This window comes from Malaya genurostris, chromosome 2 (genome assembly GCF_030247185.1).
Source record: "Malaya genurostris strain Urasoe2022 chromosome 2, Malgen_1.1, whole genome shotgun sequence".
NCBI classification, from domain to species: Eukaryota; Metazoa; Arthropoda; class Insecta; order Diptera; family Culicidae; genus Malaya; species Malaya genurostris.
Genome location: NC_080571.1, coordinates 202,601,256 through 202,628,823, shown reverse-complemented (window position 1 = coordinate 202,628,823; position 27,568 = coordinate 202,601,256). Strand labels below are relative to the sequence as shown.

At 36.3% G+C, this 27,568-nt stretch overlaps 1 protein-coding gene across 2 annotated transcripts in view; it reads right to left on the bottom strand.

Annotated features, from left to right (window-relative positions):
- Window positions 1–27,568, bottom strand: part of LOC131427123 (protein bunched, class 2/F/G isoform-like) — a 404,369-nt gene that overhangs the window by 19,065 nt on the left and 357,736 nt on the right. The gene's annotated exons all lie outside the window — the stretch shown is intronic.

The following is a 27,568-nucleotide window of genomic DNA, read 5'->3' as shown; positions in this document are numbered from 1 at the left end:
ATACAGCGATTATAGCGATCTTCCAACTTTTCGATACCATTTTTGTAGAACGATTTGTCCTTTGCCTCAAAATAGGCCTCAGTTTCAGCGATTACCTCTTCATTGCTTCTAAATTTTTTACCAGCGAGCATTCTCTTGAGGTCTGAGAACAGGAAAAAGTCACTGGGGGCCAAATCTGGGAAATACGGTGGATGAGGGAGCAATTCGAAGCCCAATTCGTTCAATTTCAGCATGGTTTTTCGTTGTTGTTTTTGATCGATTGTGAGCTCACACGGCACCCATTTTGCACAAAGCTTTCTCATATCCAAATATTCGTGAATAATATGTCCAACACGTTCCTTTGATATCTTTAGGGTGTCAGCTATCTCGATCAACTTCACTTTACGGTCATTGAAAATCATTTTGTGGATTTTTTTCACGTTTCCATCGGTAACAGCCTCTTTTGGACGTCCACTGCGTTCATCGTCTTCGGTGCTCATATGACCAGTACGAAATTCTGCAAACCACTTACGAATAGTTGCTTCGCCCGGTGCAGAGTGTGGATAACACTCATAAAGCCATTTCTTGGTATCGGCGGCACTTTTTTTCATCAAAAAGTAGTGTTTCAACAACACACGAAATTCCTTTTTTCCATTTTTTTCACAATAACAAAAGTAGCTTCACTCAAACTGCAATATCTCACAAACTAATAATCAGACAGCTGTCAAATTTATTCACGTATCTTTTGAAGGTTGGTACTGAACTGAAAATGGTATGGATTTAATTCTAGTGGCGCCCTCTCATAGAAACGATACGAACTTTTCAGCCGATCTGTTACATTGGAGAAGCCAAATGAATGAAAAACTTACAGAAAAGATGATTTTTTGAAAAAATATACGCTCAGAGACAGGACACGAACCTGCGTTCTTATGCATTTCGTGCATACGCTCTACCATTTACGGAAACCGGTCGAAAGACGGCCAAGATGTAGACCATGTTCGATGTACATTCTATCATGCCTAGTCGTGTTTTAGAGCTGTGTCTATCACAAGGCTTAGGCTGGCGTAATGGTAGCGCGTATGCACGGAATGCATAAGAACGTAGGTTCGAGTCCTGTAAGTTTTTCCTTCATTTGTCTTCTCCAATATATGTTTCCACTCAGTCATTGCAAAAACTAACTGAATTATGGGAAATTTACGTCAAACCAACTAAAAATTAATAAATGTTAAAATTGCTACTTGAGATTCACCCCAACCAAGCTCCCGAAATTTCTGAATAGTCACTTTAGACTTCATGGAACATAAAACCTCTTCTGTTGTCCAATTCTGGATATTTCTGGTCAACTGAGACTGTAGTGTTTGGCCTTATGGAAGCAGCTCACAATAAATAATCCTTTTTCGCCAAATGCACCGAAGAACTTTCTTGGCTATTAGTCCTGGTTTGGTCACCGCTTGAGTTGCTGGATTCCATTCCGTTCATCCAATACTTCTCAGATGGAAATTCGCTCCGTAATGTTTTTATGTTATTTCGTGTGGTACACAAATATTAATCTTATTTTTGAATTCAAATGTGTGCGAGTGATTTAAAACTGTCTTCTGGTTATGGGGAACTGCTAGAATGCTGGTCAACTACTATTATCTATGTGCCTCTGTCGACATTTTGGACAACGGACCTGCTTCTGCGAGCTGCAACTTTGACATTAGAAATTCCTGAACGGAATCGACAAACAGCACATCTATTGAAAGAATAAAGGAATTGTTTTTCCCTAACCTGATAAGAACAACGTCAATTAAAATACAAGTCAATTTATTTACTAGCTACTTAGAGATAAAGTATAACTACACAAAACTCTTGAAGTGAGAAGCCGTCACAGGTAAAAAGTGACCACTTTTCGTTACTTCACTTTTGTCGATTCGAATAGTGATTGATTGTAGACACTCCCGATGTTACCAATAAGCAGGGACTATTATTATCGCATTATGGCATTTTAAGGGTGCTTTGGCTAAATAAACAGCTAATTATTAATAATGGTTATTCATGGCTTGTGAGCGTTCATAAATCTGAAAACAGATCGATTTTCAACAGATAGGCTTCCCGGTTGCTGCTTTAGAGGCAAGAACAATCGTCGGAGTAGGGTAATCCGTTTGCGAACTACTAGTTCTTGAAGAATAAGTTAATTGGAGTTTTTTTAATTAAACAATGCTGGTTCTCGATTCTTTTTAATAAAAATGGAAGAAATTGAATTCTTGGGAATGGAAAATGATTATACATGAAAAAAGTACTCACTATTGTATAATCTGTATAACTCTGATATTATTTTTAAAGAAACAAAAAAAGTTACAAAAGAAAGAAAAAACTGTTCGACAGAGCTATTTAGTTTTGTAGAACTGAATAGTTCTGAGCGGTTATTTGAAACGAACTGTTTTACCCAATATTAAAAATTATTGAATTCTCTTTCAAATAGTCTCTTGTTAGTTCAATATAATATTATATTGTTAAAACCTGAATAACAGATAATTTTGAAATACAAGATTTTTTCTTACATTTGGCACTATCCACTACTTTTCTAGTACCTATATATACCAAATGGGATTTTGATTTATTTTCCCAAAACAAAACAAGCAAAACATTGCTATCTATCGTTGTATCTAGACTTCCCAAATAACTCTTTAGTCGACATGCTTATATAGGGCATATATTGGACTCGATGGCTATGTATCTGTCATAAAATGCTTATGCAGAAGTCGAGCTTCTCTTCATGCAGACTTTATAGTTTATAGTTAGTAAACAAAAGATGTCAACTAATGCGATGGTTAATTACACTGAGGTCTTATTATGCGGTTTTTGATGCGACTTTTTCATGCAAATTTTCAGAATTATGCAGTTTTTTAAAGCAAATTTTCAAAGTTATGCAATTTCTTTAATACGAATTTTGATAGTTATGCGGTTTTATGGGAATTTTCGAATTGAAATTTTTTTGTGTCTTCGAATTCGTATCGTCTTGATTTAGTATTATCTCGATTTTTGGGGGATTGGGGATTTTTGTATTGATTAAAGTTTGATATTGGAATTACCAGATGTCCGAGAAACTCATATAATGTCGAGATCGAATATTATAGTTTTAATCGGTTCAGGGACTTTGTGAGTCACAGAATTCCCGAATTGTTTTTTTAATTTTTTTTTCAAGTAAAACCACATCTCGATGAATCTCGCGTTTATAACACCGGTAAAAAATGTATTTTTTTATTTTGGTTTTAAGGGGTTATATAACTTCCGACTCGAGAAAAGAATCCCAAACTTTTGATTACTCTAGGGAGTAAGAAAATGATTTTATTTCAATGAATTAAAAAGTATCGAATAGTACACACATGTTTTGCCATGTGAAAAAAAATTTGTCGTTATATGTGGAAGATTGATGATTGTACGCCTCCTGCCGCAAAACGCTTGCAAAATTGCGGTGAGCACTATCACTATCTTAAAAACTAATGGATCAAATAATTCCCAACTTTCAGGTGTTGTTCCTAATCGCTATTTCTAGTTCGTAAACGAAGGATTTCGCGAAAAAACAAATTTTGCATGATAGGCAATATTTATTCCGAAAAAACTCATATACAAATATCGATTCTTTTACAGAAAAAAAACATTGCCGATAATGAAATTTCTTTACGTTTCGCCTTTAACTCGTTTGGCACGTTAGAAAAGACGTGCTAAATAAAAAGTGTTCTGTAAAAAGCAGAAACATTACGTCTGCTTAGCGGTTCAAATTGAGCTGCCAAGTTTTGCATTAGGCAGTTCAATTTGAAATGCTCTGCACTGACGAGTCAAAGACGAAACGTAAAGAAATTTCAAAACTCTTATTTGCCCTAAGCACAAACGGGAAAACCCCTAAATGGTTACCAATCATGTAAATAACTACAAAATAAATAAATTAACTCACTGAAATAAAATCATTTTCACACTACCTAGAGCAATCGAAAGCAATCTTCAAGGTTCAATAAATGAGGGCTCCCCAATTCCTATCTCGGGCCTCCCCCGTGTGACTTGGATGACATTTAGCCAATAAAACGATGACGATTGGATACTGTCGCCATCTGCGTTAGTAGAATGAGTGGGTGCAGGTTGAAATGTGCTTTACAATCCGTCTAGAATTACGGGATCAATGAAAGGTGCTTCAATCGGCTCGAATTGTTCTACTTGCCATCGTAGTATACTCTTGGATGCTTTACAGGTAGTTTTTTTCCATGGTTGAAACTAATCTAAAACTAATTAACTCTAAACTGGTCATTCTGTTTTCAAGACTGAATAAGCCTTGTATACTTTTATAAACAACCATCATTTTTCAAGATGCTAAAGAGGTAGTCAGCTCCTGGTCAAAATGACACCCGGACGACAAATTTCTTGTAGGAAATATTAGAAAAGGTACAGGTTCGGTTATAGTTGCGACCTTAACATGACAACATCGTCAACAGGACTTTGGTCATGTAAAATTGTCATGGATGGATGTACTTTGCTTGAATTGTGGTAACACGCACTTAAAAGCCTTCTTTCCATTCCTGTTTATTATTTCAATGAGCAAGATAACTTCCATAATTGAAATATTGGAAGTAAATTTGTGAGAAACTGTACTAATGGAAAATTCTTCAACGATTTTGAATAATCCGACTGCTTTGAATTTCTTCAAAAACGTTCACAAAAATCTTTAAAACAACGTTTCTAAAACCAAATGATACATTGAAAATGAAGACAACTTGTGAATTTTGTCGCTCTAAATACTAAGCATAGGTTAAAAAATAACAAACAATGTATCCCGAACAGTAGAATACTTTATAAACAACTTTCTGTAGGTTACTTTTCAGTTTTGTTTCCCGATAACCCAACTTGTTCTTCTTCTGTGAGAGACCCTTCTACAATTGATCTGGTCAGACAGAGGCAAAATCCTATTTGTTATGAACCAATTTCTCATGACATGTATTCATGTCATTTCACAATAAATAATAACATAACTCCTATTATTTGATTTGTAGTCTTAATAGAACCGATGTCTTACAGAAATATGATCATATTACAACGCAAGTAAAATCTACAGATAGCGTTACTGAGATGAATTATGATGAAATTAGAAATCCAAATGACATGGAAGCTGATTTTTTCGTGTAATGATAGAATTTCTTATTAAAAATCTTCTCGTGTTCTCATTAGCATATGTCGTTTTCGCTTGAGATAACTGAAACTGACCCAGGGTAGTTTCATCAAACAAACACTTTTCAAGAAACTGTGTTGGCTTCGCACTTAGCAACGTGGATTCGTGCAAACCTAATTTAAACCCCAGTTTCGGAAGTGAATCGATTTCCAATTCAACAACGTTGAAACCAGGTTCGATACTCACTTCAAACAAACGGTTTGCCAGCAGTTTGGGTGGAAACTGGGTTAGGTTTGGTATCCAGCAAAAACGACAATAGATTATCTTTTTGTGTTACCTTCACAGAAAGAAATTATGAAATTTATAGGTGACATAATTCTACAAACGATACAATTCATAATTATTTAACTTGTCAGATGGTGCAATATTCCATTCGTACTGAATTTTACAGGGTTCGAGAGTAATTTACACTTAGCTACAAAGTGGTGCTGTTTGGATTTCAATTATTCATTAGGCAGATATGTGCTTCTGTGGTTCAGTCGATTGGCTTTGTGATCTAATGTTTCTCGGTTCAAGTCGCGGTGTTGCTATCGATCTTTTAATTTTTTTTATTCGATTTCAAGCCATGTAATTTTCAAAGTACACAATTTTTCATATTTTTGAATATAAATTTGTGTGAAATATAACGCTCCATTTATGTGCATCTCAAAAAATAAAATGTGAAATCACAAGAATTTTTCGAACTGTGTAGCGATAATTAAATATGTGAAGAATATATCTTCCCGAGGTAGGTCTCAGGCCTGCAACATTCTCCAATTCGTGAAACTGCTCTCCACGTTGAGGTATTCTGGAGATACGGAGAAACCTTCTCTCAGAATGAATGCGACCGAGCAAATTTTCTATACAGGTTTGTTTTCCATACAAAGTTAACATACCTGTCACAAACATTTGAGATAATAATTTTTTTTTGTAAAATAATTGTGATTTCAAATTTAATTCATGCACATTTTTATGTATATCCGTAGTTCGCTGAATAAACGAAAGTGACAGAATGAAAAACCAAACTGATACTATTTGCACTATTCTATACAGTTCTTAATCAAAAGAAGATTATTCTTGAGGTTAAAATTTACCATAATATAACATTTTGTATAAATACAAAAACAACGCCTCAATCAGCCCCATGAAGTGCCCACTTCTCATTATCGGATTCAACGCACGGGTTGTTTGCGTTAGATAACGCAACGCAACAGCTTTTGTTGGAAAAGTAACAAACATTTTGCTGAGCGTGCCGTAAAATATACAGACTGATTCACATTTTGGAACACCTATATCTATTTTATCTAAAAAGTTTGATTTGCGATGTTGACATACGAAAGTTTACTTTTCGTAATACTCTTGTCCCACAGTTATCTATCGAGTGATTACCATGCAGTTCCGAAATAAAAGAAATGAATGAAGAAACTAGTTAGGATTCTTTTTTCAAGTCTTTTTTGATTCGAAGTCGATAAGATTTTATCAAGGGCAAATGAGGACAACATTTTCGATAACCTGCGATGTTCTGGAAAACGCCAGCGTGGCTTATCGGTAATTGCGCCCGAATAATAAACCAAGGACGGTTCTATTATACATAAGATGAAATTGTAAACCTTCCACAAATTCGTCGCTTGTACCATAAATAGAGTCCTCGCTGGTAGTGTATTGTGATAAGCACAAATATTAGTGCAAAACTTTCCGGATTTAGCCGGATCGCTATTTTGAGGCAGTATTCGGAATGAGAATACACGCGCGAACGCCTGAGCCAACGCTGGACAACCGCGGTGCCGATTGCAGTAAATGTTTACCGATGTCAATTATTTGCATTTTGTGCAAATTGCACAGCGCATTTTGAGTGGACGTGTTTTGCGTCTGGAATTCACTTGCATTGCACTTCGTCGTGTCGAGAGCTGCTCCATCAATGTCAGATAGCGCGATAGAATAATGCATTCAAACAGAGAAGGCAAACGTTGCGACCCAATTCCAGAACCAGTTTTCATCAAAAGATAATCTTGGCAAAGAAGTACTTTTTTTACGGTAATCTTTCTATAAGATACTTTTTTTTAGAGTGGGAGAAATAAACAATATACTTATATCGCACATTCAACCTCTGCAGAGGAACACATACCTGAAAGAGAGAAAAAGAAATAAACGATTAGTTGGAGGTCTTTCTGCTGGTAAACAATTTTTTTATATAATAATTTGTCTATAAAGTCAGAACAACTTTTTTTCTGAATTAGAATCTTGGAACAAATACAGACTAATTAAATTAGAAGAAAGAAACTGCAAAGTGATGTGTATTTTTCCAGAATCTCCCATTTTATAAAAACCTTCAATAACTTTGCTATACCCACTTAATAAAAAAAACCCTGTGATTTTACATCCTATTAGATGAACACAAATGGAGCATCGCAGTTTGTCGCAAATAGACGTGGAAAGACATTTGAAATTGTATCTAGAACTCCATAACATGAAATTCATTGAAATAAAAAAAAAAGAATACTTATAGCAACCGTCGAAACTTGAACCGAGGATCATTGGATCGCAAGTACGTCTGTTAATCGACTGAGCCACAGAAACCAGTAAAATTCAAGCTAATCTAACATTAAGTCATTATAAAAGAAATTTTCTGTCAGGTCTTGGGTCTTTATGAATATCATCGGGTGAGGGATTAAGTCAGCTGTAAAATTCAATTTTTGTGTGTGTAGGGAATTTCAGAAACTCTAAGCATGATGGAAAATGAAAAAAACGGAGGGAAGGAACATCGGAGCTGTTTGTAACAACACACTTGGGAAGTACGTTGTAATTTTACATTTTAACAGATGCAAATAAACGGAGCGTCACAGATCACGCAAATTAGCGTGTAAGAATGGTATGGTTTCGTTAAAAAAGATAATTTCGTTTTACAATAACTTCAAGAAATAATTTTTTAACGTTTTCTTTGGCATGTCATTTTAATGATCAAAAAGAATCAAATTATCTATATTCGAACAAAATAAAAAAATTAAATGGTCACTTTTTCCTGGGCTACGAAGTCTGATTCATTGAGTTGAAGAGAATAAAACAAAGTGAATAGTAATAAAAAAATTAAATTCACTCGAGAAGCGAACTCACATTGATTATTTAAAAATCGTGTTTAGGGGAGTAATGGCAGAGTGGCGAGGTGCAGATCGAAACCAGCTCTCGCACAAATAATCAGACTTTCTGGGTATGACACTCAATCAATTTCTAAATCATCTATAAATGAAAGGGAAACACTTATTTTGAATACTGAATCAATCATGTATATAGTTTTAATTAAATAATTTGAAAGGTCCTTCTATGATGATCTTTATACAGTACATTGTGCCTCGCATTCTTTTTTTTATGCAGAGGATACGTTTCATAACTTTGAAAATTCGTGTAAAAAACGTAAAATTGGAAATTCGCATAAAAAACTGCATAGCCTTGAGAATTCGCATGAAAAAGTTGCATTACAAAATCGCATAAAAAGAGATTTCAGGGCATTTGTCAATCTAATTGCAATAATCAATACTGTACTTATAAGATGATTCGCTGCTAGACTCAAAGACGCTGTAGGTTGAATACCACAGAACAATCCAATCTATTGCTCTACGATTTGCCCTCCACGACACACAGTGGAGGATCCCCGCATGAAATTTGGGCAAATCCTGAACTGCAATAAGTTCTATTATTGCAGTTCTTTTTGAGAACTTAAGTTTAATTGAGCATAAATTTCCAACTCACAGTGAATTTGTTGTTTGTAAAAAAACCAAGGTCTTGAAATTACATGCGTTTCGTGTTTCAACAAACTTCACAACCAATTCTTAGCGCGAAGAACTATGACTAGTGCTACTGACACTAAAAATCCTTTCAGGTTGTGGTTAGGTTATATAAACTAAAATCTGTTACTCATCCTTATAGCGACCATTTTTTTTAAAACAAGATAATCTATTGACTTTCAGAGACTTCCATGCGTCTTTTTTGAAATATTTTAAAACTTCTTAATAGACAGGAACAACAATATAATTAACAAAACAGAGAAAAAGTTTACTCTTCAGAGTTCTATATCTATGTTCGTTTATTTGTTTGGAAACTTCAGGACAGACATATTAAACATTACTATTGTATTAAGTTTGTCCATCCTCCGTCCACTGTGTCGTCTGGATGATTGCTTTTTTGTGCCCGTTATCATGGTTTCGGTTGGTTACGACTTGTTTGCCACGGGTTATCATCCATCGCATGTCAGCCCATTTGTTTATGTACAAAAGTAAACAACCTGATATCCTTATCAGCAGTGGAATACTTCTTTGTTTTATTTTTCATCCAACAACGCGGGGCTACAGGCGAATCATCATAAGCTCCACCACCACCACCACCACCTGCATCGCTGAATTTCACTGTTTGTTTCGCTAACACATCGTCGAACGCCAGACAGTGCTCAATTGAAGAAAAGAAACCCCTGACAGGAATAATCGGCGCGGAACCGGCCCGATTCGAGATATCCACGTAACAACGAATTTTCGTCTGCTGATCGCGACCATCAGCGCCGGTTTACAAATGGATCCGAAACAAGAAATAGATTATGTAAACATGTTTGTTTGTTTTTAGTCTAAGCGATACTTGAATCGTGAAACCAATACTGTCGTATTGAAAGCCGGTGCGCCAGAACAAAAACGAAATTCAAGGGCGTGGTTTGACATTAGATTGATTGTTTCAGGGCTGTGAAAAGATACTGTTAGAAAAATATTTCGGGATGAAGTCATGAAACAAAATTTCCGATTAGTGTAACGCTCTGAACTGATGCGGTTCGAAGCAAAAGTTCACTTGTGTCCACAAAGAGACTGTTCAACAAACCGAATTCTCTGTTTCGGAAGGTTAATCCGAGTAGTTATTTCCTTCGAAACAGGTTCTACCATCAAATCAGAAGATTTTATTCGTGGCACGTGATCTGATCAGGTTGGTTTCAAATGACAAACAGGTTAATTAAAATACGTTGTCAAACCGGTTTTCCGTTGATTTCGTCTCGTAATAAGTAGTCGCCTATCGAGGAAACGCATTTATTTGATAAAATAGAGCTTAAAGCTGATTTAGATTACGATTAGAACGTCGACAGCCAATCCGTAAGTTCTTTTATGAGTAAAGATACGACCATATCCAGTGACACGGCACTGTTCTATATGCATCAGACAAGAACGATTCATTCATTAGAACAATGACAGCAGCAGTCAAACGATAACCGCATTAAGCTCTGAAAAATTCCGAGCTAGATGGTGTTTACCGATGGACATACTTCAAAACTATATTAATGTGGATAATCGAGAGTCCCGATGCTTGAAGCCGTTGTAAAATTCAAATTTATAGCTACTCACGAGCGAAAACGTTTATATGAGTATACAGTTTGTCTCCAGCACGAGTATTTTATCATTGGGATGTTTGAATTATAACCCCTTTTTAAAACATCAATACTGTGTTTCTCTGTGCAGGGTGCGCTGCGAAAAAATGTTCAAACTTCAATATAGAGTTAATTTGTGTAATTATTGACTTATTCCTGTTGACAGTGTATTTTTAATGTTTACTTTCGAAATATCGGAGTTATGAAAATGTAATATAGAATTGATAACCAGTATGTGGCAAGACCGGAAGACGCCGAATAAGGTTTCCAAGGCAATAGGAAGACACTTGACTTTAGGTTATAATATCTAAAAGTCTTTCAAAATGCTTCGAAGCAATGAAGATCGGGAAGTCAAATTAAAATCCTGAACCAAATATCCGGTTTGGCATCATGGCGTTTGGCTTGGTGGTGTCCAATAGTTTGAAAATGACGCCCGTTTCTATTGAGACTGGTGTTTAAATCAATACCTAAGTTTATATCAGTAATTTGAATGGCCAAGTATCTCTAAACTTCTTTGAGGATCAACACGTTGTCCCACATCATGACGCACCATGTCACACGTCGAATGGAGCCCAACGATTGCTAGCAATACAGACATTTAGCCGTTGTATTGCTCGTCTCGTGTATCCGCGACTGAGGACAAAATATTAAAAAAAAACTCATCCAGCATCAACGTAGAACGGAGTAACAGTAATTAGGAGAAGGGTGTTTAGAATAGTCAGATCGAGATTTGTAATTTGAGGTCAATAGCAAATAGTGATACAGAATAAAACTTTAACCGACGCGTGCAAAGTATCGTGTACGTGTTTCGCACTACTTACCATGGTTGCTTTCTGGAACACCTCCCCACATGTACCAGAGTGGAAAAGTTGGTAGAGCAGCTTGCGGGTTCTAGTTGTGCCTCTGGCGTTTTTGTTTTTGTTTGCATATCTTATATTTTAGTATGCATGTTTGCTATACACAGATAAAAATGTATTGCGAATTACATCTATTTTTAAGCACATGTTTAGAGCAGGCAAATGAACATATAGTTACTTTACAATTCTGTACGTTTCAATATACTTCAATCGAAAAACTAAGCGTTGATTGAAAGATACAGTTTTATTTATTGAAAAATCAATTCAGTTTTGCATCGATAAAGGTTTTCAATCAATTTTTTGATTAAACCTAGTTAGTGCTGATTTACATGTCGTGTAAATTTCTTTCTGTGTAGATTCAAGTTATACTGGAAAATATCAATCATTTAACGAATGCAGAATTCATAAATTTTGGCTGTGTAGGATCAATTGAACCATACTACTGAAGTGATTCTAGCCTCATCAATGTAGATATCAAAATGTGTAGAATTGTCTATCTCAAACATTGATCAAATAATCCAGAAAGCAAATCAAAATTACGTTTGAAAATGGATGTTTTTTCAAGCATTCGTTCGTTGAATCCGAACACTTTTTGTGTATGTGATCGAATATTGGCTGTGTTAGCAGTCAGAGTGTCAAATAAACTGAAATTTTTTTGCGGAGTATACGTACCGCATAGAAAAAACCGGTTAACTTTTAAAATTCACATAACCAACTTTGAAATTTCAAACACATAGCTACAAAAAATCCTCATACAAAAACGAAATCGAAAACTTTTTGTAATGCGAGATTTCTTAGAAAAGTCGATTTCAATTTTAATTTAAAAATGCAGTCTCAAAAACCAAAACATTTTATAAATACAAGAGTATTTTTTTAATTTTTTTTTATTAGCACCAAATCGTGACAATACAAATCTAAGAGATTACTCAAAAAAAATTTTAAAATGGCATCACTTCGAAAATTTCAGGATTTGACATAGTTTCAGAATTTGACATAAAAAAAAACCGTATACCTTCAAAAATTCACAGGAAAAGAATAAATAATTAGATGGTATTATAGAAAACCGATACAAACTTTTACGGGTATTTGAAAAAGAGCTGATAATATTGATAGAAGTACACCATTATGAAAATTGAAAGGAAGCAAGTCGAAAAAATCTTTTTTGAACACACTCGATCAGCAAGTTCTAAACGAGTTGATGTGGACTCCATACCTGGCATACTGGCATTTTCCAGCAATGGCCGCACTAAGGAATAGTATAACGCCTTCTAACAATGTGGATCGTTGATATCTCTGCCAATCTTAAGCTGCTATGAGTCGGAGTTGCCTTAGACATAAAAGCAGAGCGATGCTGATTGAAGGTACGTTTTGCATCTAATATAACACCAAGATCGCTTACACGATCAACTCTAGTAAGTGTTTGTCCATCAATTTTGTAGTCGAAGATAACTGGATGAAGTATTCGGTAAAATGTAATTACTTGACATTTGGCAATGCTATTCACAGCAGTCTGTGACAGAAGGCAACGTTTAAAAAATTGCATCTTTTACTCTTTTCAGTCTAGATCTTGCGATTTTCGATGAAACTTCGAGATAGCAGTATAAAGTTTCAAGGCTGTGGGCTAATATTTCAGTTCCACTACTTTAAAAAAAAACGTGGAATTGTGTTGGTAGACACACACATACACACATACTGCCTTTTTAGTCAGTTGAGCATCAGTCTGACGATGTCGAAAGGTACGATTTGTCTAAAAATGATCGATTATTGTTCCGTTTTGTTGTCCTATGGTTGCTCGTCTCTAGTCCGTTGGATGTAATCTTCGACATTTTTGTACACAAAAACCTAATCAATTCCAAAAATCTATGAAATGATAATTGGGGTCGCTCTACATGTTTGAAGAAGAATGCGACTTCGAAATGCTTTTCATATTAAGCACTCATTTCAAAATAATAATTACGGGAGAAAGATGGACATTAATAAAATTTACACACATGCTGTTGTATCATGTTTTTTCTTGATTGAAGGATTGGCTACCAAGAAAATGTGAAATTTCAAATAGTTTTTCTTCAAGAAATAATGACCGCAACTAAAAAGTAAAGTTTGCAAGTCATGCAATCGGAGTGACCATAACACAACTTCTATTGCTAGACCAAGTAGGACAACAAATGGTGCCTCCAGAGATTTTTTTTATTTGAAAGATATTTTTATTCAAGCCTATTTGCGTACAAGCTTAAACAATTTTTTTTTTGAGTTGGATCTCGTTGTCACCCTTTTTCTAGGGGGAGAGGAGCTTCCATTTCTTTCCTGCGAGGATTGAGGGGCACTTCGTTCGTGGTTCGTCTCGTCTTCCAATGCCGCATCGATGGTATTGTTGTCGATTTCCGTCTTCTTTTCGTTGCTAGTTGCTGTAGATGCACCTTGTTGTACATTGGTTGCAATTGCTAGTTGGTTGGAGGGTAAGTTGTTAAATGCAGCTGTTGTACTTAGTTCTATAGGGGATGATGATGGATTCGTTGAAGGGGATGCTTCATTGTTTTTGGTGGCTGTCACAGGTGTACTGGGTTTGGTGTGAAGGAAGCACCGTTGTCCTTTGGTGTAGTTGTCTCCATGTCCAGTTTATCACATGGCTTACCGTAGTGAACATCATTTTGGCAATATTGACATGTGGCCATCTGATTATCATAGGTAACAAATGATTTGCACGGAATTCTGGTATCTTGGCCGAAAATCACATAAAAAGGTATAGCCTTCTTCAAGTAAATGCGTAATAAACGTACGCCATTTAGAATAGCGGGGAAAAATTCTTTCACTTTTCTTTTTCAATAGAGAGAATCTCTTCGTATTGGGACATAGTTTGGCGAATATACACACGCTCTTCTATAGCACTATCTTCCATATATACTGGAATGTTGTACTTAATGTTCTCGTGCTCCACATAGTGCACATTGTTATTGTCTTTTGCGAATTGAATTGCATCAAACTCTTTATAAAACTGGATGTAAACAATATTATTTGTCTTATTGCATTGAAGTAAATGCACACGTTTCATGTCAAGATGCATTTGCTCCTTAAGCAAACCTTCAAGCTCTCGTATTGAAGGTCGAATTTTGCACTGCCTGAAGTCAACAACAATTGTATTCTTTCGTGTTGGCGGTAGCTTTTGTTCGATTGGTTCACTCATTGCGAGGTCGTTCTATTGTTCACTACACAATGCTGTACTTGGTTTCTTCTGTCCCGAACGTAAGCGGTTTTGTTTTATCGACTGACTTGGATGAGATGTGAAACCGAACTGAGCCGTCCAGAGATGACAGGTAAAAATTTCAAATATCTTCAGACAGGGTTGCAAAAGTCTGTTTATCCGAAAAAAAACCTGCAGTTAGAAAGTATGTCTTTATTTCTCTAAAATGTCTGCAGCACTATGTACGAAATCTGCAGATTTACAGACAAATTTGTAGATCTGGCATCTCTGGTGTCGTCTCGTCGGATTAGTGTCATTTTGAAATTAGTATCATTTTGAAATGTGTCTAGCGTTATCGGGTAGATGAAAATAACAAACAATGATAAAAATAATTACTACTCTTTTGTCTTGATGTTTCTGTGCTGGTATAGTGATACATGATATTTTATCGAAGAAATCAAGAAATTGTACAACATCTGTTTAGCATCAAAATTAGTTATTAGGGTAATAGAGGAATTTTGGCCGCTTCATATATTTTGGCCCACCTAACAACCTTTATGGATTTAATCGATGTAAAGTAACCCATGTTGCATCAATTTGAATTACCGATTGCGGAAGGGGTTTTTCAAAGATATTACAATAATGGTGAATATTTTTACAAAGTGGGTCAAAATAAAATCAATCCTAAAGTGGGCCAAAATACCTCTATTACCCTATATCTTATTTCGTTACTGATAAGTTATTCCAATTTATTAAGTTCAATTGATCCAGTAGTTCTAACTTCAAATAAAATACTATTGAATAAACTTCACCCGAGTCAGATAAGATAAATGCCAAATAACCGAAAAAATCGTCTTCTATAAATGTTTTGTTTTTGCTTAGATAATAAAATGACAAAATTTTATATTTTGTTACTTTTTTAACATGCAGACTTTGTTATTTTTATATATTTAATTTTTTTTTCAAACCCTTTTGCTAGTAGCCCAATATTTTCAAAAAGTATTAGTGCTGAAAAAGAAAAAGTTTTTTTTCCACTCAAAACGCTCATCTTACAATATTTGGAAGTTTTACAGGGAACATAATTATCGATGTTGGGACAAAATTTCATTCAAATAAAGAATGGTGTTTTTTTTGTAATTCGACGTCAAATTTTAAAGATCGATTTTTTCAGAGTAATATGCGATTAGTAATTTTTTCCAGGATTTTCATTCAAAAGATACGCTTCTTTCGAGAACATCAACAGTACAACAATTTTTTGTAGTATTTATTTAGTATACATTTTTTATTCTAATTCTTTGCAAAAATTGATAAAAATGTCTAGTCCTATTCAAAAGATAGTCCAGATAAATTTTTCGAAAAATAAAATGGCTCCGAATACGATGTACCGCGAAATTCGTCTATTAGAATACTACACTGAAAAAAAATCGGTTTTGAAAATTTAAAGTCCATTTACAAAAAGAAACACCACTTTCGAATTCAATGAAACTTTGTCCCAAGGTAGGTTATTATGTTCCCTTCCAACCATCCATGTATTGTTAGGCGGGCTGTTTTAGGAAAAAGGGCGTTTAACAAAACTTTTTCTTGTCCATTACTGATACTTTTTGCAAATATCGGGCAATCAATATTCTGTGAATTTTTTTTCTGAATGTGCGCCTATTTTTTACCATTGAGATGTTGGGTTTTAATAATAAAATTTGTTATGGGTTTGTAGATCATTTCTACCCGTATTGTTTGCAAGAAGGATCTGGTCACTAAGTAATTCAACATTGTTTCAAATAGCAATCATAATAAAACATAGCCGTTGTATTTTCCCTAAAATCCCTGTTCACGGACAATCTAACGAAAGATGAGCGCAACGACGCTTTGGGCAAATTCCAACTGCTCTACACATTGAGACAAATGGCAACAAAAGCACGAGGTAACGATGCCTAGTACAGAAAAGCATATGCAAATGATGCAAGTAGTGGGTGCAAGACCCCTTTTCGGTTACAATGCAGTTGCGCAATTAGCTCCAATACGGATAAAATTAATTTGTTATGCAATCGGCCTGATGGACGACAAAACAATGTAATCATTCATTTATACGTTACATAATAAAAAAACTTTCTTGAAGATCAAATGTAGAAAAAGGATCTGAACACGATTGATGGATTCGAAAAATCGAAACAAATCAAATACAACATTTCCGGTGTTGTTTCTTAACCGGACAACTTTTCACAGTCACGTGATCCGATAAAGTATCTGATAAAATGGAAATATAACGCTACTAACCTACGACCAGCGAAACACACGGACCAAGGTGCTACAGAAGAAGTAGCCATCCATTCACGCCACATTCTAATCGCCTTAACACAGAAAGGCAGAAAAAAAACTGATTCAAATTACCTCCGGGCATGCAACATTGTTGTTGGATGTATGTGCTATATTATGCAAGACATCGTAGGACAGTTTCTTGTGTCGTCTGCCTTCCCTCTGCCGGGTAATACTAAACCGAACAATTATTTCATAACCATGCGTGACAATCCGACATCACGAAGGGAAGGGGTGTAAAATAAACTCGTGTTTCAAAACTGGATCAGTCTGAAACTCGATTAAACCAAAGTACATCCTATTACGGGTCGCCCTTGCATTTGCATCTTTAGAACGGGTGCAGAATTTGCCAGTTGTTTGCCGCATGATTAGTCCCTTATAATCAAGTGAATGTGATAACAAATGCCAGTGGGCAAGGATCACTTGAAAAACAAAAATTGAACAGACAGTGGATTCGATTGGCAGATTGATTGACGTGAAATCGATAGCCAGCGAAAGCGCGTCGAGATGCCTGTGTAACTTTAGACGGTATTGACTTGAGTAATCGAGTGTTCTGACTCATTCTATTTTTGTGATTTCAAGCGAAGTGAACATTTATCAACGAACTGACGGACAATTCGGGACAGGTTATCTCGAAGCATTTCAGCGAACGAAGGAAAATTATTTTCGCTAGATGCGCGAATGTTCGATCGAATTATCACTTATTGACTTTCTTGCAGATGCTGGCCTTTATTAGAGAATTCCGAATTATCTGTTCTGGAACGGCCATTGACCGACCAGCACAATCTAGAGACTCGAACGGAATTCACTGACTGACCATGTATTATGGCCCAAAGAGACAGCACCGTGCATCGTATGCATCATGTCATGCTTCTCCTAACTCTTTCCCGGCGTCAGTCGCGTTCCGTTTAGATCCGTGGGTTCTATGACACACGTGCGCACGAAAACGGAAAGTAATTCTTTCACTCGGGCAGGTTCTGTGAAAACATTATAAAATGAGCAAAAAACTAATACGTGTCCAACTAACCGTTGACGGCTGACTGTAAGAGAAAACACCGATCCCACCTTATCCACAGTGGCCAGCCGGGCTGCTGCTGGTGGAGGTATTTCTATAATTGGATTGACCTACATACGATTTAAGGCGATTTTCTTGCAGCCCGTGCAAATATCAGTCGCTAAAAAAAACCCTACCAATGCCGGGACCTGAACACACCACCGCTGGGACTGACTGGAGAAAGTGGAAACTCAGACGCACGAATGGTTGGCGAATCGAAAGCAAAAGTTGTCAAGTGAGTCGCGCCAACAACCGTCCAGCACTATCCGTATGACCATAAAAAGGGTATGTGGGTAGCAGATATAATCGAAAGGAGATGATATCGGTATCGGTAGAGTTTTTTGATCCCCGTTTGTTGAAGCACTTGAGGAGTTGTGAATTGATGAGTGCCGTTGTAGGGAACCAAATCTAATAAAAGTGAAATCTATTTTTGAAGTCAATGTACAAGAAATGCTGCGACTATATTGAAACCGTGTTTTTTTTCTAGACGCGGCAAGGGACAGTTGGAATTTAGATGGGAATGGGAAAGTTGTAACAACGTTGTCAAAAGTGAAATGGTTTTCGCAGCATAATTGCACGTACGTCGTTTCATACTAATGGACGACACATCAAATATTCTGAGGCATGAGGCTAATGATTAATAATAGTAAAGCAAAGAAAAGGTTTTGTTATCAGTATCAGCTATCAGATTGTGTCAATTAATGTCTGGACACACTGTTTATCATACTGGAGTGCTCCTAGTTGTCGGATCAGGAATGGTTTTCCAGAAGTTTGTTTTGAAATGTTTCCTCACATGTTTTTTCAGTGCTGAGAATTTACGCAACAATTTATTTTGTAACAAAGAAATTATACTTGATGAAAGCCGGGAACTGACAAATAATTCATTTTTTCACTTGGTCTGGTTAAAAATTCGCGAAGTCGTCGAAATTGTTTGCATTGACCGGATGCACCATTCTCAAGCATATCCATTAGCGGCATACTATTGATTGGTGCAATCACTAACAAACGTCGCAGAGAAACTAAGAATCGAAAACTGTATTTGAAGGTGGAGGCAAGAAATTCAACGCCAGCCAAAGTACCGCAGTAAGCAACCAAACAAGACACTGAAACAGAATCTTGTGACCAAAAGACGTGCCCGGTTGTTGTAGGACGAGGTTCTTACGAAATACGAGAAATGTATCCTCAAAGACGTCGAAACGTACGTAAAAATGGATTATGGACAGATTCCCGAACAAAAGTATAAATTCACAAGAAAGTTTATGATCTGTATAAGTATTTGCAGTTGCGGCCAAAACACTCAGTTATTTGTGACGAGCAAGACTATGGATTCCCAAATGTACCTGTCGGAGTGCCTGAAATAATGAGCCTTATGAATAAAACGTAGCACTTCCACAACACAAAATTGGAATAATTTTCTCAAAATTTTCCCGTTTAAGTGCAATAAAATGCCTTCATTTTGAGAAATCAACGTTGTAATTCCAACACGTTTAAAAATCCATTGCCAGTACCATGATTAAGAAATTATGAAAATCATGAAACATGTCTTACATGTCTTCTTATGAGATTATGCCTATTACTGTTGATTCTATGAGCAAAATTATGAGTTATTGCTCATGAATCATCTGTAACAGACATGATCTCATAAGAAGACATGTTTTATGTTTTTCATAATTTCTTTGCGTCCAATTTTTAAATGAACCTTTAGAACCGATTTTCTTGTGCACGCACTTTAAAAACCAACTTATGTTTCAACAGACTTTGCGCCCATTCATAGCGTACAGAACCATTGCGTGGCTGGTGCTACGATCCAGAGAATCCTTACAAATCGGGGCTAGAACATACGACAACTGACATGTAAGGCCAGCGCCCAGTGCATTGAACCGCCAACCCGAGTCATATGAGTGCCAAAATGATTTATTGTAACGATTTTTCCACGATTCCAATTAATTTTCAGTATTAAAAAATGTTTTAAGAACAAAGCTATAGAAAGTTTCTTCGAATAAATTTCATCAAACCAGGAAGAATTAATGCAAACTAGTAGTAGACAAAGTGGAAAAATCTGATCTCGTTTTGCTCCGATTCCGTTATGGATGAAACTTTGCACACATCTTCAGTATGAAAAACCATTTGTCTTGCATGGATGGAGGCCAGTTCAACTCAAGACTGATGTTTGTAAAGGGGCTTTGATTGTACTACAACACTGAATTCGAAAATTCAAAGAAGTTAAATTCGATATTAACGACGTCGCCCTCTTCGACCTGCAACAATTGTTTGAAGACTTCAAATATAACCGTTCGGCTGAAAAGTTCGTATCGTTTAATAGAAACACACATTTTTTTGCCAAAATTCGTTTTTATTATTCAACATAATTGCCATCAGAGGCGATACAGCGATTATAGCGATCTTTCAACTTTTCGATACCATTTTTGTAGTACGATTTGTCCTTTGCCTCAAAATAGGCCTCAGTTTCAGCGATTACTTCTTCATTGCTTCTTAATTTTTTACCAGCTAGCATTCTCTTAAGGTCTGAGAACAGGAAAAAGTCACTGGGGGCCAAATCTGGAGAATACGGTGTATGAGGGAGCAATTCGAAGCCCAATTCGTTCAATTTCAGCATGGTTTTTTGTTGTTGTTTTTGATCGATTGTGAGCTCACGCGGCACCCATTTTGCACAAAGCTTTCTCATATCCAAATATTCGTGAATAATATGTCCAACACGTTCCTTTGATATCTTTAGGGTGTCAGCTATCTCGATCAACTTCACTTTACGGTCATTGAAAATCATTTTGTGGATTTTTTTCACGTTTTCATCGGTAACAGCCTCTTTTGGACGTCCACTGCGTTCATCTTCTTCGGTGCTCATATGACAAGTACGAAATTTTGCAAACCACTTACGAATTGTTGCTTCGCCCGGTGCAGAGTCTGGATAACACTCATCAAGCCATTTTTTGTTATCGGCGGCACTTTTTTTCATCAAAAAGTAGTGTTTCATCAACACACGAAATTCCTTTTTTTCCATTTTTTCACAATAACAAAAGTAGCTTCACTCAAAATGCAATATCTCACAAACTAATAATCAGACAGCTGTCAAATTTATACACGTATCTTTTGAAGGTTGGTACTAACTGAAAATGGTATGGATTTAATTCTAGTAACGCCCTCTCATAGAAACGATACGAACTTTTCAGCCGATCTGTTACTTTATTGGATGAAGATGAAACACAACAACATGTGGCAGAGACCAGTGTTGGTGATTGCCGAAAATTTGACAGAAGCTGCTATATTGCTATCTATATTGTATACAACATTTTCAATCCGGTAGAAGATGCTACAAGAACTCGCTGTCTCTCAATGCATGAACCGTGAGAGAATTTTTCTACATTTCTTCGCTCCACTTCATACTCTGAGTATTTCACAGCCCTTAAGAAAATATATACAGTCCGGCAATGATCGGCACTGTGAGGAATTTACCAAGAGAGAATCACAAGTTGATAATAATCGCAGATAATTCCACTTGATGATTCTCATCCTAGGTTACAATATACAATATTTCAAAACCCTGCTCTGGAACATTCACAGCTATTTTCATAGATACAACTTACACAAAGGTTATATGCACAGCGGCAATAGTAAAATGATTCTATCGCAATTATCAACTGCCTGTATAGAATCGGATCGCGAAACGAGAATAAGCGACCGTTTGTTGCTTCAGAGAGGATCCCCACAGCAGCGTGCTAACCTTTTATTCTCAGAAATGTCATCGAGAGAAATTCTCTCTCGCACTGGTGTTGATTCTATGTTAAATGAGCCATGCCGGGTTTTTGTTGTTGCGATGATTTCCGTTTCTCTTTGATGGCACTGATTCAATCGTGTGAAGAGTTGCCAGTAAACGTTCTTTGATACGATAAAAGCCATTCTTGGCAGAAACAATCAAAGCCGAGCAAAACAGATCGACCAGAATATAGAGATAGACAGGAAAAGGTGACATACTGGGAAGTATTCTGTGGGAAGTGTTTGACCATGCGGTTTACTAACCAGATCTGGTCCCAACCGACTACAGGCTCATGGTCTCGTTGGCCACGTACTTTCTAAGCGGTGCTGCGATTCTTTCGAAAGAAAAGAACTCACCCTGTGTTTTAACACAAAATTCAGTCAATTCTTGTGCAAAAACATGTGTAAATGCATTGTAAATAATTTGAATAAAATAACTTTAAAGGCTCCCTTGCAATAAATTTGTTCAAACAACTAACATTACTTAGGAGTGCACCCAGTGACCGCCTCGTTTAACCGGTTCAGAAATTACCACTTATTTGAACGAAGGAATACAATCTAACCGCCTCTTCTTCTTTATTTTCTTTCTATTTCGTAAATGATCGCATTTAAAACAAATGGAGATGACTTTCACTTCAACAAAAAAAAGTATCAATGCCAACGTCACTCGTTTCCCTATGACAAGACGATACCTAAATATCATTTGCATGGAAAATCAGTTGAATTTTTAATCTCAATCTTTCTTCAATATATCGAAAATCTCTGAAGTTTGGCTGTAAAGAGAGTCTAAAATATGAAAAATTAAAGCTATTACATTCTACAACTTCAACTTTTGGAACAAAAATCAACAGGTAAAAATCATTGTGTATCGTTTTCTATCATTACCGATTCTCGAAACTTCGGTTGAATATCTATACTGCACAGTATACGATTTTCACTGAAAACCGAAAAAGACTCAAAGGGTAAACGAAAGAAAGAACACAATTTTGTAATTGCTATTCCACTTTTGTCGATGACTGGACAAACGGATGACAATAATTAGGGGTCATCCCTAATTTCGTTGACCGATAGTGCTCAAAAGTCTCTATGCAAAATTTAAGCAAAATCGGACATGAGTCTGGCAGTTAAAGTTTCAAAATGTTCGAAATCGAAAGGATTTTGTTTTTCAAGCCGAATGTCTTAGAATTGCATGAAACGTCGAAATGTACACTTAGACAAAATATCATACAAACTTGTTCCGCCCTGATGTTCATTCGAATATAATCGCAAGTAATTGAGTTAGAATTTAGGGAAAAATGGTACTTTGTACTTTGTATTAGTACTAAATGTGGGTTTGTATTAATCGACCATCTGGAAGTTTTTCCGCACACATTCCGGTTGAAGCCATGCTAAATACGGGAGGTGGTCATTTCGCCGAAAGCCGTTTCGCCGAATGCCATTTCGCCGAAAGTCGTTTCGCCGAACAGATCATTTCGCCGAAAGGGTAATCATTCTATTATTTTGTTGTGTTATTTTGCCTCCTGTACAACTGATGAGGCCTAGTCACTTAACCGAAGCCAAGATGGCTCGGCGGCATTAAGCCGCCGACCCGCCGTCGGGAGCGGCGGCCTCTTGCATACAAACCTGTAACCGCCTCGTTTGGCCGGTCTATTCAAAGCTAGGTTTCTTTCCTTTAGTTAAGTTTAGTCGGACAGCACACGAATCAAATCGATGTGGCGACGCCGCTTTAGATATTTTTCACTTAGTAAACGGAAAATACCACAGAATGAAAAAAATCGCGGGTAACCTTAGGTTTAAATTATGTTTAAAATAAGAAGGTAAGATTTCCTGATAAACAAATTATGTAAAGCAAAGCCTTACATTCCTGTAGTGGAATTTGACCTTCTGTTTCAACAGATTTCGCAGCCGATTCAGAGTGTACAGAACCATTGCATGGCTAGTGCTACGACTCTACTGACACTACGAATCCTTCCAGGTTGGGCCTCGAACATACGACAACTGGTTTGTAAGACCAGTGCCCTATGCACTAGATACTATGACAAGATATGTATTCTATTTGAATCATAGGGATGAGTACATAAAATTCGTTTTAGGATATAATTTTCTTATCTTGACTTTAAACAGCTTTCATTATGATAATCAATCATTGTTAACGGAAATAAAAACAAAAATAAATAATTTTATTCCATTGAATGCACCCACTAAATTAATTTGCAGCATATGTGTGTAACCACAATATCATCAATCTCACAGAAATGTAGATTTTTTAGCAATTATGAAGTCTAGGCATAAATTTTCCCTGTGATATATATCCAAACTGAACGACGAAACGACTCATTAAACAATCATAAATCCACTCCACTGAGTAAACCGCATTTAATAAAGTAATAAACATGAATCATCCTAGCTTGGGCCGTTCCGAGTGTTACGTGCGCCGACCAAATTTTACCATTTAATCCAATCGGGTGCACCTCTTTCCGTCACTACCCGTGACGAGCAGTCACTGAGCGGAAAGGTGACTTCTTCGACACCTTTGTTTACGTGGCCCACTAGCGTCAAACGTCTATTAATATCGGAATTTTGCACTAGTAAACAAAACTACAAATAAAAAAAATAGTTTGTACTCAATAGTCCCGCGGGCTGAGACCGGCCTCCACTCGCCAAAAGCAAAACGTAAACAGCGCTCTAATTCGGTGCCGATTTCGTCCTGGCCGCGTCGTACGAGTCGAATTGACCTCGAATGGAATCGTTCACACAGACCGGCTAACCGACGACGACCGACGATGCAGTACAAAAGCGAGCGAAGGCGACGTCGGCGATGATCAAGGTTTTTCTTTTCGAGCTATTTTCGGTATCGCACCAAAATAGCTGAAACGCCTCTCCGTCGCTCGGTTTGTTACGGAAAACTGGTTCGAATCGTCTTCAGATCCATATAATTAATGCGATGGGTGGAATCACTTCGGTTTTGATTAACGTTATTATACCGACTAATAGCCGGTGCAACGCCAGCAACGAGCGGTTTTATTGGATAGGGTACGATTCGCACCGGAAGTGATCATCAATCTTCGATAGATTTCAGTTTTAGTTTTATTTTGCAAATGTGTTTCGAGTTAACGGTGATTGCTGGCCAAAACTGGTTGATTGAGTAATAAATTTATTAGCATACACATCTGCCGGAACAAAGATCTAAATTTGCATGAAACCTTCACGATTCATGATGATTTGATAGGTTTTGAAAACAATTTAGCCAATCGTAAATTAATATAGATTAAAAATATGAGCTACATTTCATGATTTCGTCTATTGAACTTAAATTGGTCGTTTTCATATGAAGTTCTGAGCACTACTTCCGATTATAATGAAAAAGGAATGTTTATTGTTTAACACTCATCACCTTGTGATTCCGGAACTAACATTTGGATCCGGATAAAATTCAATAGCAGTCGAATAATCTGAACTGTTTATTTGAATTTACATCGTTACTTATAAAAATACATTCTTGCAATTGAAATTTTTATCGCATATTGCTGTATGATTCCTGAAACACAAGTCGGATCCGAATGAAATTCAAAATTGACTTATACGGCCGTACAAGCTACCATTTGAGTCTAAGTAAAAATACTCATTTCTGAGTAAAAAAAAGTGACACATTGGGGGTCGTGTATAGCGTAATGGGTATCCGGAATCAGAACAAATTGTCGAATCCGGTTGAAATTTAATATTTTTAGAGAAGCTATCATTTGAAAATAAGTTTGTGACAATCGGTTCAGCCATCTCCGAGAAAGTTCGGTTCAAAAGTCAGTTTTTACAGTGATTTTATAGGCTTTTTTGTAAGAAAAGCAAAACACGACTTCTAAACACAACTTACTGCCAGTTTTTTTCTAGTTTGAATTTCAGTGAAAAATTAATATTTCGGTTGGAGACAATAGACCCCTATACCAAAAAGCGGGTGGGTAATGTCAGAGACATGACCGATCTGACGTGAAAACGAATAGAACTTGTCCCTAGCTTATCTTCCTTAACACTTCCGCGTATCGATGATCGCTCTGATCAGTCGATGGTAAAAGTTGTGGGTAATATATAATCATTAGATCCCAAAGTGCGCCCGTTAATCGACTGAATTACAGAAGCAATTTATAGTCGAAACCTGTAAAAGTGAGTTTAATCACATTGTGCATGGTTTTTCCTTTCTCATATAGAAAGGCTATGCAATCACTGTGAAAACCGACTTTTAAACGGAGGCCCGGAAGATCGAGTACCATTGGACTCAGTTAGTAAAATCACAAAATGTCTGTATGTGTATTTTTTTTTCAGAGATGGCGTGACCGATTTCCACAAACTTAGACTCAAACGATAGGTCTTATAGTCCCATAGATTGCTAGCGAATTTTATCCCGATCCGACTTCCGGTTCTGGAATTACAGCGCGATTAGTGAAAAATTTTCATTTTCATGTGTATTTTTTCACAAGTGATACCGAAACGAGGTGCGAATTTTTATAAAACTTACTGGTAATTCCATCTAGTTGGCGGACTTCGTTAGTTAGTCGATATATGAATCTACTTTTGGATTACTAGTCCTCGATTTCCATTTCCGATAGCTTAAGTAATAATGAAGAAAAGCTGCAAAAACGAAACTCATTTGGATTTCTCAGCAACGGGTAAGCCGATTTTCACAAATCATGATTCAAATTAAAGCTCTGAGTGTCTTAAAAGATACTGTGCAATTTCATCCAGACTTGACTTCCGACTGTCATACAAAATGATGCAAAACCGGTACGCATCGGTAGGTGCTGGTACGGAAGAAGAAAACACCACCGCCTAGCAGGGTGCGTGCAGCATTGCCACATTTAAATCTATATTAACTTGGCATAACTGTTTATAAATTGAAAAGGTAATGGTAGTGTAAACCCTAAGAAAGTTTCTGATTTTAGTCAAGTTTGAAAGAATAGATCTTGAGAGAATCTTGATGTTTTTGAAAATATAAGTAATATGAAAAAGGCATCATTACACCACTAGGTGGATTAAAAAGGTTTTTTTAAAGCCCTCACCTTGCCCCGTTGTTCAGGCGAAAGGGAGAGAAATTATAGTTTTTGTTTTGTAATATATATTTTTTACTTTTTTATTTATGACTTCTGGTCAGTCAGTAATTTTTACTTTTTTCGATTTTTAACGATATCAATCTAACTAGAGATTATGAGAGGAGAAAGAATATGAAATTATAGAACCATAGTACTCAAGGAAGAGCAAGGATGTGAAGATAAAGGGCGGAAAAGTGAGGCGTGACAAGGGTCATTTAAGTAAGCAGAAGACTTCTTGTATCTTAACTTCTAACTTCTACCAGAGGAGTCGAACTTAGGCATAGCTAATATAATATTGACAGACTATCGATTTTTGCCCCTATATGTTTTTTATTATTAGTTAATCGATCAATTTTTTATAAATAAATTTTATTCCACAATCCATAAAAAATCGCTGATTTTGCCCCACATTCCTCTAGCATAAAATAATGATGATCGAACTTATTCAAATATTTGTTACACTGAAAAAATATTTGATGATTAAATGTAACGGAATTTATAGGTTGATTTAAAAAGTGAATCTATATAAGCTATATAGTTTTTCATTGAATGAAACATAAGTCTTCGAATATTTATTCGCAAATTAATATTAAGTTTGTTTCCAATCAATTTTCTGTGAAGCAATAACTTTAAAACAGACAAAACGCATTTTTCTGTCTATTAACAGTATTTCCCATCATGACTGATTGAGTTTTACATGCATATCATGTAATTTTCACTTCCGTGGCTCAATCGATTGGACGTTCTTTATGATTTAATGATTCTCGGTT